The sequence below is a fragment of the Salmo salar genome, chromosome 02, assembly GCF_965601325.2.
Source record: "Salmo salar chromosome 02, fSalSal1, whole genome shotgun sequence".
NCBI classification, from domain to species: Eukaryota; Metazoa; Chordata; class Actinopteri; order Salmoniformes; family Salmonidae; genus Salmo; species Salmo salar.
The window spans coordinates 40,664,183-40,681,983 of record NC_138292.1 but is presented as its reverse complement, the minus strand read 5'-3'; positions in this window follow the sequence as shown (position 1 = coordinate 40,681,983).

Below are 17,801 nucleotides of genomic sequence, written 5' to 3'. Positions count from 1 at the left end.
GAAGTGATAGGGTTTTATTCTCTTCCCGGTCCTTCCTAAGAGCAGCCCGGGGACGTGCACCTGAAGCGCTGACCTCTGTGACAGTTATTATCTGCAAGGTCACGGACCGGACCCCTGTCCCACGAGCCGGACACAAACCCTCCTAATGTAGTCCCCCACTGGGCCTGCCCCCCTTGCCGCACCCCCATCTCCCCCTCGCCTACTCTCAGCACCAGCTCCTCCCTCCTCTCACTGCCGTTCCTCCATAGAGATATAGAGGAGTAGCAGAGAGACAGGGAGCTATACGGTACGTGGCACCATTCTGATGAGGCTGTCAGAGAAAGAGAGAGAATCTCTCCCACTCTTTCACATCATAGATTTATACTGCTGTGGTTTGCCTGAATAGTGGTGGTTCCATCCTAGGATAACGTTTGAACTAAGGGCTCAATAAATGTGATACTGTCGTTATAAATGATGAAAACTGTGTTACATTGAATTATGTGATTACTGTATCTCTATACACAGTGTACAAAACATTAAGAACACCTTCCTGATATTGACCCCCCTCCCCCTTTTGCCCTAAGAACAGCCTCAATTTGTCAGAGCATGGACTATGCAATGTGTCAAAAACGTTCCCATGTAGACTCCAATGTTTTCCACAGTTGTGTCAAGTTGGCTGGATGTGGTGGACCATTTTTGATACACACTGGAAACTGTTGAGCATGAAAAACCCAAACCGGTGTGCCTGGCACCTACTATCATACCTCATTCAAAGGCACTTCAATCTTTTGTCTTGCCCATTCACCCTCTGAATGGCACACATACACAATCCATGTCTCAATTGTCTCAAGGCTTAAAAATCCTTCTTGAATCGGTCTCCTCCCCTTCATCTACACCAGTGGTAACCAACTGGTTGATCTTCAAGGCATTGCTAGTCGATCACCAAACATTTCTGTAGAAAAGCCAACGATAAAGGCTTACGCTCCTTTTTTTGTTCATGTAAAAATAATATTCAGCACTGTCAACATTTTTATTTATAACCCCCCTTTTCCTCCCCAATTTCGATCTTGTCTCATCGCTGCAACTCCCCAACGGGCTCGGGAGAGGCGAAGGTGGAGTCATGCGTCCTCCGAAACATGACCCGCCAAACCGTGCTCCTTAACACCTGCCAGCTTAACCCGGAAGCCAGCCGCACCAATGTGTTGGAGGAAACACCTTTCAACTGCAGGCACCCGGCCCGCCACAAGGAGTCGCTAGGGCGCGATGAGCCAAGTAAAGTCCCCCCGGCCAAACCCTTCCCTAACCCGGACGACACTGGGCCACGTCCTATGGGATGTGGCACAGCCCGAGAATGAACCCGGTCTGTCGTAACACCTCTAGCACTGCGATGCAGTGCCTTAGACCACTGCACAACTTGGGAGGCCCCTGTCAACACTGTTTTAAAAACATAAACTTTACTTCTCCCTACTTCCACTCACGCTGCAGCTGAAATTAATGAGTAGCCAAGTGTATCGATAGGCCTGCGTTTTATTATTAGCAGCTCGTCTATTTTAATATGAGGATGCGGTGCGACTGGAGTTTCGCCATCAGGTGGAAGACGGTGTCACCTCTCTCTGGTCAGTCTCACTGGAGATAAGGAGAGAGCAGGGGCCGTGAGAGGCGGACCCTCTGCTGCTCTCTCCCTCCCTCCGCTTAGACTAATGCTGTGTTCAAAACAACTGGGAACTTGGAAATCTCCGACTTCAGTGCGTTCAAAGACAACTGGGAACTCGGGGGGAAAAAGTACAGTTACTCGTAAATCAAAATTCCAAGTAGGAAATCTTTATATAGGTCCGACCTGAAGATCACAGATATCATGATTTTATCTAATTTTCTTCCCGCATTCTCAGTTGTCTTGAAAACACCATGACAATCAGATGCAGGTACCATCAGTCCAGTAAAATAAAAAAAGCGAATTATTTCAATTTATGCTCAGCTGTGCCTCACAAGTGCTACACGAACTGATCTATTTTGTGATATGGTTTTAGAAGCACAATATCGGGGGGGCCAAGCATATAGCCAATATGCTGTGATAATGTATTAGGCCTACTGCACAAACCTTATTCCTACACAACATTTTTAAGTCATGTTCGAAGTGGTAGATCCCGGCTTGCATTTTACCTGTGAAAGTGATCTTGAAGGGAGCATGGCTTTCATCTAGTCAAGCTATGTCATGTTCATAATGTTTTGTACACTCAGTGTATTTTACTATATTTCACGACATGTATACAATGTATACAATACAATATGCAAGAACATGATTTCTTAAAATAGTTTAAAAACTACTTAAATTCAACTAATTAAAATCAGGAAAAAAAACATTATCTAAACGTGTTATACCCTACTCTGAGAGGAGAAACAAAAGAGGAAGACAGTTCAAGAAAAGACAACTTTATATTCCAATCGAGAAGTGTGGGCAGAGACACACAACACAACCTCATGAATTCAAATAGCGGCTGCCCCAGAACGGCAACGTCGTCTCTCCTCCCTCTCCTTCCTGCTGCTACCAATTTTTATTTTCCATATGGGTCCTTAAATGGAAAATGGAACTCATTGCGTGCCCTTCTTTCTCTCCCAGCTCCCCCCTGGAGACCGAGGCGGTCAAAAGTCAAGGAAATTCAGATTCCGCTCCAAAACAAACCAAACAGCTCAACCGTTCTATAGGTAACTGGGTAAACTCCCCCCCCCTGACAGATTCCATACTATTCTAAATGGTAATTATTAGCTTATTCGACTTGACTGCCACAATGCAAAAGACAAAGAGAGAGAAAAAGGAAGGGAGGAATGAGAGAGAGAGTGAGAGAAACAAAGACAGAGACAGAAACAGAGAGAGTAAGAGGAAGGAAAGGAATCGACTGAAAGACGCTAAGAGAGAAAAAGACAGAGATACAGGGAAGAGAGAGAGAGTGAGAAAAAAACAGAAGATATGTAAATAGGGAGTCAGAGTTCAGGAGGAAGCGGTCTGAATAATGCTGGGGCCCTGTGACCTGAGGGCTGGGTGTTTGGGGGCCGAGGGGCCAGTGGCCATCTCTCAGTGGTTATTAATATGTTTGGGAGAGGTCATCAGTGTGTGAGGAAAGAGGGCTCTCTCTTGGAGGGAGCCCGGGGAATGAGGAGAGTTGAGGGCCAGCGGAGGGCACGGCGAGGGTCACTGGCTGTCGTTAGCAATGCAACGATGCTAGCGACGCTCACCTCATCTTTAAGTTTGTTCCACCCCTGTCTGTCTATCTTCACCACTATAACTCAGGACTTACTGGGCAAAGTACCATTTGTTTGGAAGTAGTGTACGCACATCCAGTAAATTGCAGGTGCAGCATACAAAAAAAGTAAATAAAGAAGCATAGGTAAACTGTTGGTTGCTCTTGCAGTTTTATTGCGCAACATATCAATTACACCTCCTGAATTTTCAGTTCCAAATACTTTCCCCTGGTAACTTCAGTTCAGTGTAAAGTAACTCATAATTGATCATGAATCTGCTTTTATAGATTGAATTTTATTATAGCTCTTCATTGATCACGGTCGTGCTCTATCCGGGATGTGTTCCATAAGGGAATGATCCAGGCTGGAGAAAGGCTTGAAGAGAAAAAAAGAGAGAGATCTTGAGATGAATGACAGCAGAAGGGCTCTTACACAGCAACAAATTCATGACACAGCGCCTGGCCGGCCTGTCCAAAAACACGCAACGCAGAGATTAGAAATCATCTCCGCTTACAAAAGACTCAAAAGACGACAAAAGGTGTTATTTTCATTGAGGAGATGGAGCCGAGCCCCGTAGGCGCCAAAAGAGCCCGGGTCCGTTTCATTGTCAAGCATTTCTTTTCTTTTCTTTTCCCTCCAACAACACCCTGCTCTTTATCAGCACAATTACGCCACAAACAGTCTCATCACGGACCCAACTGTCCTCTCCAATCGGCTCTATTTCCACAGGCAACCTAATTAGTTCTAAAGAGAGAGAGAGAAACGAGGAGGAGAGGAAAAGAGCCACAGCTATCATGTCCATCTGTGTGTGTTTGCGATGGTGATTGTGTGTTGTGTGTTTCTCGTCCCACTCTTTTTTTTGTGTTCTTTATTTTGCCGGAGAAATAAAGAAAGCCTTCAAAGGAGTGATTGTGCTGCGTTGGGGTTGAAGTGGTCTGTTGGTAAGCGGCAGCGGGGCGAAGGCGGACAACACAACACAACAAACATGGCGGGATCTAATCAGGGCCCTGGCTAATGTAAACAATGTCATTTTTTGCCCTTAATGAGCCAATTTTCCTCGGATACGAGAGGCTAACAATTGGGGCAGCGGCTTTGATGTGTTTCATTTGAAGGTTTGTTTGTGATCGCTGGCACTTTTGTTGGAAGCCCCGCGCGGGGCCCCTTTCATCTCCCTGCTTGAAAAGGGAGAGAGCCACGATGCACGTCTGACTTTGGTGCAAAAAAAGAAAAAGAGAGAAAGAAAAAATAGATGACAAACACCCCCTTTTTTCAATAAACAATCTCTCATCAGCTGACCTGCTCCCTCCCTCCTACTCATCCTAGCCTCCTCAGAACACACATACAACGGTGATGTCCAGAAATAAAACAACGCGGCCGAAGCCGGGGTCGGGTGTCTATTGCGATCAAATGCCGTGCTCATTAAAAGGCGCCCCAGTGTGTGTGGAGGCTTCATTAACATGGCGCTGACAAAAGGTGACGCAGACCAAAGAGGCAGCCGGCGGGCCAGGTGTGTGTGGCGCGGCGCCTTTCATGACCGCACCGAGCTTGGACTCCAAGCCGACACTGACCAAGAACAGGCTTGTTCCGGTGGCGGTGAGAGAGAGACAGAGGGAAACAGAGAGAAAGAGAGGGAGACAGAGAGAAAGAGAGAGGGGGGAGACAGAGAGAGGGGGGAGACAGAGAGAGAGGGGGAGACACAGAGAAAGAGAGAGGGGGGAGACAGAGAGAAAGAGAGGGAGGAGAGAGAGAAAGAGAGAGGGGGAGAGAAAGAAAGGTAGACAGAGAGAAAGAGAGAGGGGGAGACAGAGAGAAAGAGAGAGGGGGAGACAGAGAGACAGAGAGAGGGGGGAGACAGAGAGAAAGAGAGAGAGGGGCAGACAGAGAAAGAGAGAGAGGGGGAGAGAAAGAAAGGGAGACAGAGAGAAAGAGAGGGAGTCAGAGAGAAAGAGAGAGGGGAGAGAAAGAGAGGGAGACAGAGAAAGAGAGAGGGGGAGAGAAAGAAAGGGAGACACAGAGAGAGAGAGAGATAGAAGGGGAGACAAAGAGAAAAAGAGGGAGACAGAGAGAAAGAGAAGGAGAGAAAAAGCAAAAGAGAAGGGGGAGAGGTAGGGAGATGACACGGAGAGAGGGAAGTAGAGAGAGAAAGAGAGAGGGATGGATACAGAGAGAGAAGGAGAGAAATAGAGAGGTATATGGAGATAGTGTGTCAGGGTCAGAACCTCATCACAGTCATCCTCTCATCTGTACATCATCACTTAGTATTCATAAATGAATCAGTAAAAAGAGGGATATTTTGATCTGATCTCGCACAGAGCATTGTTCTAACACAGTTCCTGACCCAGACTAAAATATATCATTATGTTTGATGTCACTATCAATGTGTCATTCCATTACCAATTACCAGAATGAACATACACTAAATACATGACTTGTTCCTTTTAACCACTAGTGGAGCAAAGGGCCTATCGTTCTATTTCATTCATACTGCACAATGATTCAACTTTTTACCCAAGCTCTTCTGTGAATCACCTATACTAAACGCAGTCAACTTTCTAAGTTGGAGAGTTGGGACAAAAATAAAAAGAATGTGTGAGAGCGAGAGCGAGAGAGAGAGAGAGAGAGAGAGAGAGAGAGAGAGAGAGGGAGAGAGAGAGAGAGACAAATAGATGAATATATAATGTTAGAGGGTTGGCGGTAGGAAAAGCTGGGTTGGATGTCCAAAGGCGATGGGAGCCTGTATGTCCAGGCCTGTTCCAATCAATCAGTGTAGTGGAGGTGAAGTAAACTCCAGGCTAGTCAGCCCAGGACCCAGAACACACCTCTCTGCCCATGAGTCAGGGGCCCTCTGGGGCCACACACACCATACCTGCCGGGCCCTGCAGTAACCAGCTGTCAAGTCTACAACTCCACGTGTGCCCCCACGTCTGTTTATTGGTGTGTATGTGTGGGAGAGAGGGTGGGGGGTTGTTTGTGTGTGTGTGTGTGTGTGTGTGTGTGTGTGTGTGTGTGTGTGTGTGTGTGTGTGTGTGTGTGTGTGTGTGTGTGTGTGTGTGTGTGTGTGTGTGTGTGTGTGTGTGTGTGTGTGAGAGAGAGTTAGTCCAGGAAAAGGGAAAGAAACAAAGTTGTATGGCTTTAGCTGGTGAGTTGGGAGGGCTGAGAGACCCTTAAGGGTATATATGGGGTGAAGGAGATGACCAATAATGCTATATTAACACCCCCCCCCCCCCACTATCTTCCAGTACTAATCGACTAGAAACAGCCTGCCAGGTGTGTGACTGGTCAGACTATCCTGTGGCGCTTCTGAAAACACACACACATAAACAAACTCACACACACATCGAGGTACACCACAAAAACAGCACGATCCTCCTCCGTGGCTCCTGTCAAAAACATGCACTCCCTTATCAAACGGTCCGTGCTCAATCAGAAGTCATACAACATCCGAGTCCCTCAAAGAATCCTTTTCAAATCCGTTTCAACGTAACAATTTGTGAAATAACAGTCGGACTACCCTGAAAAATGAGACAACTTACTGCACAGGGCATGACTTAGGAAACCCCCCCAGCCGACCACAGAAGAAATGCTGAAAAACAAAGCTGTTCGGGGGAAAATCAATAATGTCTTGTGATATGAACCATTTCCCCACTGGATTTTCCTTTGCTCTGCACAATCTTCCCTGTGCCCCTGAGGCATATAGCAGTACTTTGTTACAGTGTTGTAGCTGTGAGCCTTGGAGACCGCCTTGCTGTGCTGGAGCATATTAGCCAGGCCCATGTCAAACAGGGCTAAAGCTGGCCTGGCATGGGAGAAATGTGTCTGTCCACTCGCTGGGCAGAGAGAGAGAGAGGGAGGGGGTTAGAGCGAGAGAGAGAGAGAGAGAGAGAGAGACAGAGACAGTGAGATGGAGAAGAGATTTGGGGGGGGAAATGTCCTGATCAAAAAATGCATGTGGAGATTGGGCAAACTTCACCTTTGTTCAGGCCTACAACTTGATAGTGTTTCAGTAAAAGGCCAATAGTGAAATTCTATCATTGTACCATTAAAAGGTAGGCTATGTATCGTCACAAGCTATGAAATCACTTTTTTACAGCAATATGGTGTCAGATCTGACAGTGAAAGACAGACAGCTGGGAGAGCTGCACGGCAGCAGAATGAGAAGGGGTGACAGAGGAGAGAAGGCTGACAAGTTCACAGGTGATGGCTATTTAGAGGGTTATTCCCCCTCACCGCAGAAGCCATGACTTGAACACTCCTCATTTTCTTCTGTTTATTTCCCCCTCTCTCCGCAGTAAATTAGTTTGCTTTGCATAATACTATAGTGTGGTGGAGGGATCGTGGTGTGGTAGAGGGATCGTGGTGTGGTAGAAGGATCGGGGTGTGGTGGAGGGATTGTGGTGTGGTGGAGGGATCGTGGTGTGGTGGAGGGATTGTGGTGTGGTGTGGTGTGGGGACCATCTCTGACCCCCTCTCCCAAAGTACCCCATCCCCTCCCTCCTCCTAACCCTGTCCCCCTGCCCCCTCTATTCTCCCCCTCCTCCTCCCCCCTAACTCACCGCCCCTCCACGCTCCCTGTCCCCCTCTCTCCAGGAGGCAGTTGTCAATCATGTGCTTCTCCCAGAATCCCTATGGAACTCATTGTGCCCGCCGGTCGCCGGCGGAGGCGAGCGCCTGCGAGGCAGCGGAGAGCCGCAGATGGAGGGAGCGCTGTCAATCATTGTCACTAATTATTAATTTCTGTCACTCAGCCCCTGTGGCTACGACGCGCTCCAGCTCTCCCTCCCTCCTTCTCTCGCTTAGTCTCTCTCTCCCCATTGCTTGCTCTCGGTCCCTCTCCCTCCCACTCAGTCCCTCTCTCCCTCCCTCGGTCCCACTCCCCCTCCCCTCTCACTAGCCAAGTCCCTCTCTTTCCCTCCCTCCCTCTCTATATCTACTTGCCTCTCCCAGCGGTGAGTTGATTTGGTATGCCACCCCGGCAACTGCAAAGTTCAACCTTTCATTATGTGGCGCACACACATAACACTTTCTCCACCCGGGTCAGTCCCCTTGACTCGCTGCTTCGCCTTTTAATTGTATGCTGCATGCCCTCCACCCCTCCATCCCCACATCATTGTTCCTTACGGAGTGGAAAAAGAGAGGGAAGACCTGGTGGTTATGTTGAAAAGTCCCAGCCGTTGCGTTGGTTCAGGTTTGGATTTGATTTTGATGAACTCGCCGCCCGTTTCAATTTGCACGCGTGTGGCTTTGGCGCTCTGATGTCATTTGATGGTAAGGAAGGATCGTGACCTTGTGTGTTTAACTGAAGCAACACTGGTCCACTTCCTCTAAAAGGTTCTGATCTGTTTCCTCTCTCCTCATTACCGGAGGTGGTGGCCGGGCAGGGAGAAAGGCCGATCCGCAGTTAGCAAAGACACACACACACATGCACGCACACACACATTTGTGCATGTATGCAAGCACACACATCCATTTATCCACACACACCGTTGTTCTCCTCCTCCCCTCTCTCCATCTCCACCTCCTCCCTGGATTACTATTCGGGACGGGGCCATGGCCCTGTTCTAATGAGGGGCAGAGGCAGGGGTTAACTGGACATCAGTGATCCCTGAGCTCTCCCTCTTCCCTCCATCCACACACCCAGTGCCACAAATCCTGCATTAGCCCTCCTCTACCCCTAACCTTCTGTCTCTCAACCCCTCCCTCCCTCCTCGGCGTCTGTCTGTCTCTCTTCCTCTCGTGTCTATCGTTCCCGGTCCCTTCTCTTTCCTCTCTGACATCTGTTACTTTTCTTTCACTTCTCCTTTTTCCTTCGCTCTCAGTCCTGTTTTTCTCCCTCTCCTCCCTCTGCTCCTCCTCCTCCCTCTCCATCACTTCTTCGTTGTCAGTCCTCTTCTTTTCTCATCTGATCGTCTCTTCACTCCCTTCATTCCTCTCTCTTTCTTTCTCTCTCTCTCTCTGACCCTCTCGCTCTCTTCATCACAACAGTGTTTGTGTGTGTCTCCCTACTCAGCACCTCTGTGGAGACAGGGTTTATTGGGGTAATGCATTTATCACTGCAGCAAGGCAGGGCCTCACCTCCTTCTTTGAACTGGTGAGTAATGAAAATGGGATCATTTCTGACAACACCTACTGTGGTGTGTGTGTGTGTGTACAGGCTTGAACCCACACACACAGAAACAAACATCCACTCAAATACACAGAGAAAGACACGCATTGGCGCGCACACACACACACAAATAAATGCACACTCAAACAAACACATAGAAATGGCATGTGTTAGCACACACCCCTACACACATAGCCCCATGAGTCAGTCATGCTCCCAACTTAAGGTGGCGGACTGAGTTTAGTGAACATGCATCACATTTGCCCTGTTCTCTATTCCATTTAAATACATCTGCAAAGTAATACATTCATTCATTTTAAATTGCATTTTAAAGAAGAAAAAAAGAAGGTTGCTCTGCAATTTGGTTACATTCATCAATCTTAAATTGTAAGGAAATATTTTGTGCTAAATAAAATGTCAGTCTGTCCGAAGATGGTGGACTGTTTAAAATGTGCATTGTGCCCCTATTCTATTTAACATGTCTTCCGCAAGTTTATTAACTGACGTGAATTATATGTGCTTTCATTCTCTTGTTTAAAATAAAAATGCAACAGTGGATTTCATTGTCTAGCAAATTGTGGGACAAAACAGATGTGTAAATTGCTCACCAATTACACAACACTTCAGGGTATGCAATGAAAGGTCCCCGTTATCTGTCCTCTGTGCGGTTTAACTTGTCGTTCTTACATCACATTTTTGACTTGAATATAGCGGGTGTTATGTGTTCCAATGCTGAGCCCACAAGACATGTTATTAATTGCTTGACCACTAACATCAGGAAGCCTCTATACCATATCTAAACATGAAATGTCTAATTTAGTGATGAAAAAAATTACTATTTACACCTTCTTAAAATAAAGCATTAGGACAAACCTGAGAACTAGAAAAGGGGAAGAATTTGTTGAATTTTGTGCCAATCGCCCCAGTTGGTTTACGAAAAAAACAAAAAAAAAAACAGGTAAGGACTAGGGGGCGATTTCCAGGGGTGCTTGTCCAGTCTCATTCTATTTACTGTTGAGTTGGGGATTTTTTTTTCTACGCAGCTAAAACGATCCCATCACCACAGGTGTTAAAGCCGGGCTCTGATTGTCCGTGACAGAGTAAACATCACGAGGGCTTCAGGAACGTCAAACTCTGAAAGACAGACAAAGGTCGGGGCACGCCTGACACTAAAGTTCCATCAAAACAACACAGAGCTTTGAAAACAACCGAAAACCTACTTCTAACAACAACAAGCCCAAATACATCGATACGATACTACCTGTACGTCCGTGTTCTACCTCCATGCCCAAATGATTGCTAACGTGCAGTGATGACAAATACACTATTTGCTGTTACTAAACCTCAAACTGGAGTATTGCTGACTAATATGCCAAAATGTGCAGAAAAACTGGGAAATGTGTTGTGTTGCGGATGCCGGTGATATTTGGTATTCATATGCCCCTCAAGGTGTGCCCACGAGCCATGTGTGAGAGAAAGGAGAGGAGGGAACTGGAAGAGAATTGCCTCTGCAGTGTTGAGGACGCCATTAACGCTCGCTGATCGCTCCCCCACATTTAAATAACAATACTGCAGTGAGGGGAAACCACTGGTGTGGATCCAAGCTGCAAAACACCCAGGAGCTCCAGGCCTATCTCCCGCTGTTTCTGTGTGTGTGTGCGCGTGCGCACGTTCAAATGTGCGCACATGTGAATCCATCCGTGTGTGTGTGTGTACTTGCGTGTCGGGGTTTGTGCATGCATATGTGTGTGTATTAAGTAAGAGTGGGTGCACAGCTCAAAGGGCCTATAGTCCAATGCTCTGCACAAATTTCAGGGCCATACCATTAGCATGCACAGGTGGATCTTGTGTTAATGTGTTCCTGTGTGTTGCTTGCCTGGCCCCAGATACTGTATAAGGAGCAGGAGCTAGAGGCTGACACTGGACCAGTGGATGCAATGTATGCAGGCTGGGCTCTTGTCTGTGTCTCCATGCCCTAGACCTCCTCTCTCAGCCTTGCTTCCTATTGGTCTCTCTCCCTCTCTCTACTCGTGTACTCTACTGTGTTACGTATCACCACCTCTCCGTCCACATTCACGTCCCGCTCCATTCCTCTACCGTCATCTTCCTCTGTCCCACGGCTGGTTACATGTAGCTGCTCCCGTTTTCATGGGCACGCACACACACACACACACACACACACACACACACATACACACACACACACACACACACACACACACACACACACACACACACACACACACGCACACGCACACGCACACACACCCACGCGCACACGGCGGCAGGATGCAATCTGTCACACTCACTTCTCACTTGCACTCTCTCAGTGTGTTGCCCCTGGAAGGCTCTGAGGGGCAAACACACACACACACACACACACACACACACACACACACACACACACACACACACACACACACACACACACACACACACACACACACACACACACACACACTCTCTCTCTTAAATAAAGAAGAATAAAGAAGACAGATCGCTTCAGAGGAGAATACTAAGTATACTACCAGACTACAAGAAGCTCGTCAGTTCAACAAGAGAGTTAGCTTTAGAGCAAAATAGAGAAGGCAGAGACCCAGGGATAGAGACTAAGTATGGGATGTGGTGGGGGTGGTGTCTTGCAGTGCCATTTGAATGCACGGCTCCAGTAGTTACCATGGAGAGACTGCACTTCACACAGCATCAGGACATCGCTCTACTGGATGTCCATGCTGCTGCTTCACAGTGCCATAGAAGGGTGTGTGTGTGTGTGTGTGTGTGTGTGTGTGTGTGTGTGTGTGTGTGTGTGTGTGTGTGTGTGTGTATCAGGGCTCCATGGTTCTCATTACGGTTTCCCTGTAATGCGCTCCTCTTCCTGAGAAGACCCAGCAGCATATGACTCCTATGTCTCATATGCTCACATACTGGCCTGTCTTAGAAAAAGGCCTCACCACGACTGCACTGAATCCTTTAATATATATCGCCTTCTTAAACTGGATTTGAACATGGTTTTTCCGCGTTTCTGTGTGAGAGAGGGAGCCCATAGAGTTTACCCTCATTTTTAACCTTGACTTTAGACACCAGTATTCCCAACAGAAGGTTCCACAACAGAAAGCAGGTACATTAGCCTGACGTGATACTGTTTGTCCTCCTTTAACGAAACACAAAAACACACAGCCACATACATCTCCAATGAGGCTGATCACTGACATCTAAGCAAGGCATGACGTCATAGTGAAGGTCTGTTTCCAGTCACACTGATTAAAGAGAGAGAGAGAGAGAATTTAGAATGCAGGGCTGGAGGGGGTACAGTAGTGCCCTGATTAGTCTGGTAGCAACGGTGTCAGACACTCAGCGGGGGGGGGGGGGGGGGGGGGGGGGGGGGGGCTGTGTGTGTGTTTGTGTGCGTATGTGTGTGTAGTGTGTGCGCAAGCGTCAGTGGTGGTTGAGGCTGAACTACTGTAGTGACGCTAATGAGTAAAGAGAGGCCTACTGCAAAGATCTGCTTCCTCACAAGTAACTGGATTTCTCATTCACCTGTGGAGATTCAAAGACGATGGGAGGAAAAGTAGCACCGCAGAGACACCTTCACTCCTCCATCATAGACCACAATCTGTCTGTCTGCCTCGCTTTCCCTTTCTCGCCCTCTCTTTCCCTTTCTCGCCCTCTCTTTCCCTCTCCCTCCATCTTTCCCTCTCTCCTACTAAGGTCCGGAAACTTCCATCCAAATGTATTCGGTCTCAGTCTAGCAAATGACTGGAGGGCTGACATTCCACTGTCAACATCCATCTCCACAATCTATATCACTGTCCCATGTCGCCACATCACACTGAGCAGAGCTAGCACACATTTGTTATACCCCAAAAACGCTGCATAACGACTCTCTCCCTCTGCAAAAGCCTGTTAAACATGCTGCTACATCCCCGTACGGTCCCATTTTGGTTCTCCAAATGACCAGGACATCCTTGGTGGAGTGGAAACTGCATATGTTATAAACCCAACACCAGATGAGACTCGGAGAGGATGCAATATAGTTTCCATGATCTCCCTGAATACTGAGCGAGAACTGGGTGAGTGATCCAAATGTCTAGCGGTAACTACACTGGTCATGCATACTCAAGCACACACACACACACACACATAGTCAGTCAGACACACACTTGGAGGAGTATGGAGGTGCTCAGACGAGTGTGAACAGGCAAGTCTAGTCCGAGTGATAATCTAGTGCTTCTCTAGTGTGTTTCATTAACTTTGCACACGCAGACATGCATCCACGCACGTACTCGCTCACACACACGTGCAAGTGCATGTGTAAACACACACACTCTCATATCCCCTCCACCCACACACACGCACACCACTTCACTCCCTCCACACACACAGACACCACTTTACGCCCTCCACACACACACAAACACAGGGCTGCCTGTCTGTCTGTCTCCCGGCCTGTGCCTGCATTCAGTTGTATCTGCATGAGGCTGAGATAATGGCATCTGTCACTGCTCCTTTTGTCACTGTGGCTGCTGCTGCTCTGCTACTGCCCATTAGCTGGCTGTTGTCTGACTGGCCCAGCACTACATGGTCTACTGACTGACCAGCCACGGAAATACAGGAGACGGCTGCCTCTACCTCCCTCTCTCTCCTCTTCCTCTTTCCCCCTCCAGTGCAGGGTCAGAGGGTGGAAGGTGAGAGGAAATAAGGCAAGGGGGTTTGACAGTCAGAGCCCAGATATAGGTGCTCCTGCCCCTCAACTGAGACCCATGTTTCAAGGCTACTGAACATGACAACACTGTGTTGCAGTGGCATCATTTCAGGGTATCTATATAGGAGAACAGGGGAATCGTGTACCAAGTCGACTTCTACTTTCAAATGAGTACAAATGTTATTCCATGTACTTACTACTTTTGTTACATAAGGTTATTGAATTGTAATTACTCTGATTTAAGGCTGATCTAATATAAAAAGGGACTCCTGATTTTAAAACCATACAATCCTAATGAATGAATCCTAATTTGCTTGAATTGCTTGAATACTACAGTACACACTGTGAGGATGTGTTGCCTTACAACGGAAAGAAATCAATTAACTACTTTCAACATTTGTCAGAAATTCCAACATGCCTACCAGAGGCGACTTCATTTCCTCCTCATCACGTCTAATACTAACACAGAGATCAAAAAGAGAGTTCACCGGAGCTTTATTAAGGGTTTCACTGACTGTATCGTGGCTACAACGACAGCGCACGCACATAAGAGAAAGGTTCAACTCGACGTTCCATTGCATTGCGAGCGAACGCACGAGTGTGTGACATCACAGACAGGCAAAAGTATGTTCTGCTGGTTTAATTTCATTATTGGGTGAGTTTCCTTATTAGATGGTGAGGAGAAGACAAGCGCCGGTTTTGATAAAACAAGGCAATTTCAGGAGCTGCTATGGTGCCAAATTACAGCCGTACATCAAAGCTGCTCTCTCTCTCTCTCATTGTGCAAGTCTGTGATGTTAACATTTGATTTGCATGTTGCCCACCACTGTGAGAGTGTGGGTGAGGATGGGATATTAGTGACTCGGGAAGATGAAAACGTAGACACTACTGCCATCTAGAGACTGAATGGAAGTGCTACGGGCATTCTGGAGCATGAAACGTGTCAATGTTTACGGCGGTCATGTCAGCCTGCCTGAAATTGTTTTAAATGGGATTGATTTGAATATAATCTACATTATGTTGGACAGTAAAGGTTTGTCATTAATAAAGATCTGTTGCTGTGCCTTTCATCACTATATTTTGTTTTGCTTATAGACTGGAGAGCTTAGCAGGTACATATCAACATAGGCCAGCATCATACATAGGCCTATGTACTTACAGTGCATTCGAGAAGTATTCAGACCCCTTGACTTTTCCACATTTTGTTACGTTACAGCCTTATTCTAAAATGGATTTAAAAAATACTCATCAATCTACACACAATACTCCATCATGACAAAGCAAAAACAGGATTTTAGAATTTTTTGCTAATTTATTCAAAAAAATTATAACAGAAATACCTTATTTACATAAGTATTCAGAACCTTTGCTATGAGATTTCAAATTGAGCTCAGGTGAATCCTGTTTCCATTGATCATCCTTGAGCTGTTTCTACAACTTGGAGTCCACCTGTGGTAAATTCAATTGATTGGATATGATTTGGAAAGGCACACACCTGTCTATATAAGGTCCCATAGTTGGCAGTGCATGTCAGAGCAAAAACCAAGCCATGAGGTCAAAGGAATTGTTGGTAGAGCGCCGAGACAGGATTGTGTCGAGGCACAGATCTGGGGAAGGGTACCTGTCACGTCCTGACCAGCAGATGGAGCTGGTGTAGTAGTTTGGGGGTCAGGACGTGGCAGTCTGGTGTGTGTCTTGTGACTCCTGATCAGGAACAGCTGGGAATCGTTGTTCCTGATTGGGAGTCACATATGTAGGAGTTGTTTGTCACTGGGGTTTGTGGGGAATTGTTCTGTGTTGAGCTTTGCTTTGCAGACTGTTTGTTAGTTGTTCGTTTTTTCGGTTTTGTTATTTTGTATGTTCATTTTGATAGTTAATAAAAGTCAAGATGAGCCTGCACATACCTGCTGCGTTTTGGTCCTCTTCTCTCCAGTACGACATTTTTAAGGATGAGTACAACTTATTTTATGACAGTACCAAAACATTTCTGCAGCATTGAAGGCCCCCAAGAACACAGTGGCCTCCATCATTCTTAAATGGAAGAAGTTTGGAACCACCAAGACTCGTCCTAGAGCTGTCCACCCGGCCAAACTGAGAAATCGGGGGGAAAGGGCCTTGGTCAGGAAGGTGGTATTTAATGGTCACTCTGACAGAGCTCCAGAGTTCCTCTGTGGAGATGGGAGAAACTTCCAGATGGACAACCATCTCTGCAGTACTCCACCAATCAGGACTTTATGGTAGAGTGGCCAGACGGAAGCCACTCCTCAGTAAAAGGCACATGACAGCCCTTTTGGAGTTTGTCAAAAGTCACCGAAAAGACTCTGACCATGAGAAATAAGATTTTCTGGTCTGATGAAACCAAGATTGAACTCTTTGGCCTGAAAGCCAAGTGTCACGTTTGGAGGGAACCCGGCACCATCCCTACGGTGAAGCATTGTGGTTGCAGCATCATGCTGTGGGGATGTTTTTCAGTGGCATGGACTGAGAGACCAGTCAGAATTGAGGGAAAGATGAACAGAGAAAAGTACAGAGAGATCATTGATGAAAACCTGCTCCAGGACCCCAGACCGGGGAGAAGGTTCACCTTCCAACAGGACAACGACCCTAAGCACACAGCCAAGACAACGCAGGAGTGGCTTCGGGACAAGACTCTGAATGTCCTGGCCCAGCCAGAGCCCAGACTTGAACCTGATCAAACATCTCTGGAGAGACCTGAAAATAGCTGTGCAGCGATGCTACCCATCCAACCTGACAGAACTTGAGAGAATCTGCAGAGAGGAATGGGAGAAACTCCCCAAATACAGGTGTGCCAAAAGACTCGAGGCTGTAATTGCTGCCAAAGGGGTCTCAACAAAGTACTGAGTAAAGGGTCAGAATATTAATGTAAATGTGATATTTCATTATTTATTTTTTTTAATACATTTGCAAAAACAATTAAAAAAAAATGTTTTTGCTTTGTCATTATGGGGCATTGCATGTGGATTGATGAGGGAAAAAAACAATTTAATCCATTTTGGAATAAGACTGTAACGTAACAAAATGTGGAAAAAGTCAAGGGGTCTGAATACTTTCCGAATGCACTGTATATAGTGTACCATCATCACATCACAATGACTTTAGGTTTATGACCAATGTTGGCAGTAGAGCCCAAAAACATTGACTTCAACTTCAGCATAGTAAGCCAGGACCTCAAGTACTTTATTCACACCATACCAAAGGTCAAACCTATCTCATCTTATGAATAAAAAAAAATTAAAAAAAATACATCTTAAAACTGCAGAGCAATACCTTAACTATTCACATAACATCAGGCTGACAGGCGGCCTATCAGCAAATTTACATTTTAGTCATTTAGCAGACCCTCTTATCCAGAGTGACTTACAGTTAAATGCACTCATATTAAGATAGCTAGGTGGGACAACCACATATCTCAGTCATAGTAAGTAAATTTTTCCTCAATAAATTTGCTATCAGCAAAGTCAGGGGGTGTTGTGGGATTATTTTGGACACGCTTTGAAGAGAGAGGGTGTCAGATGTTTTTCTGAAGATGGGTAGGGACTCTGCTGTCCTACCTTTAGGGAAAAGCTAGTTCCACCATTGTGGTGCCAGGACAGAAAAGAGCTTTAACTGAGCTGAGCGGGAGCTGCCCTTCCGTAGGGGTGGCAGAATGGTGTACTCGGTTTGGGATGTAGGGTTTGACAGACCTTATACTTTGATTGTTAATGTATGATTTCAGTATGTCACAGTGACATTTTAGAATCCTTGGCATTGTCACTACAG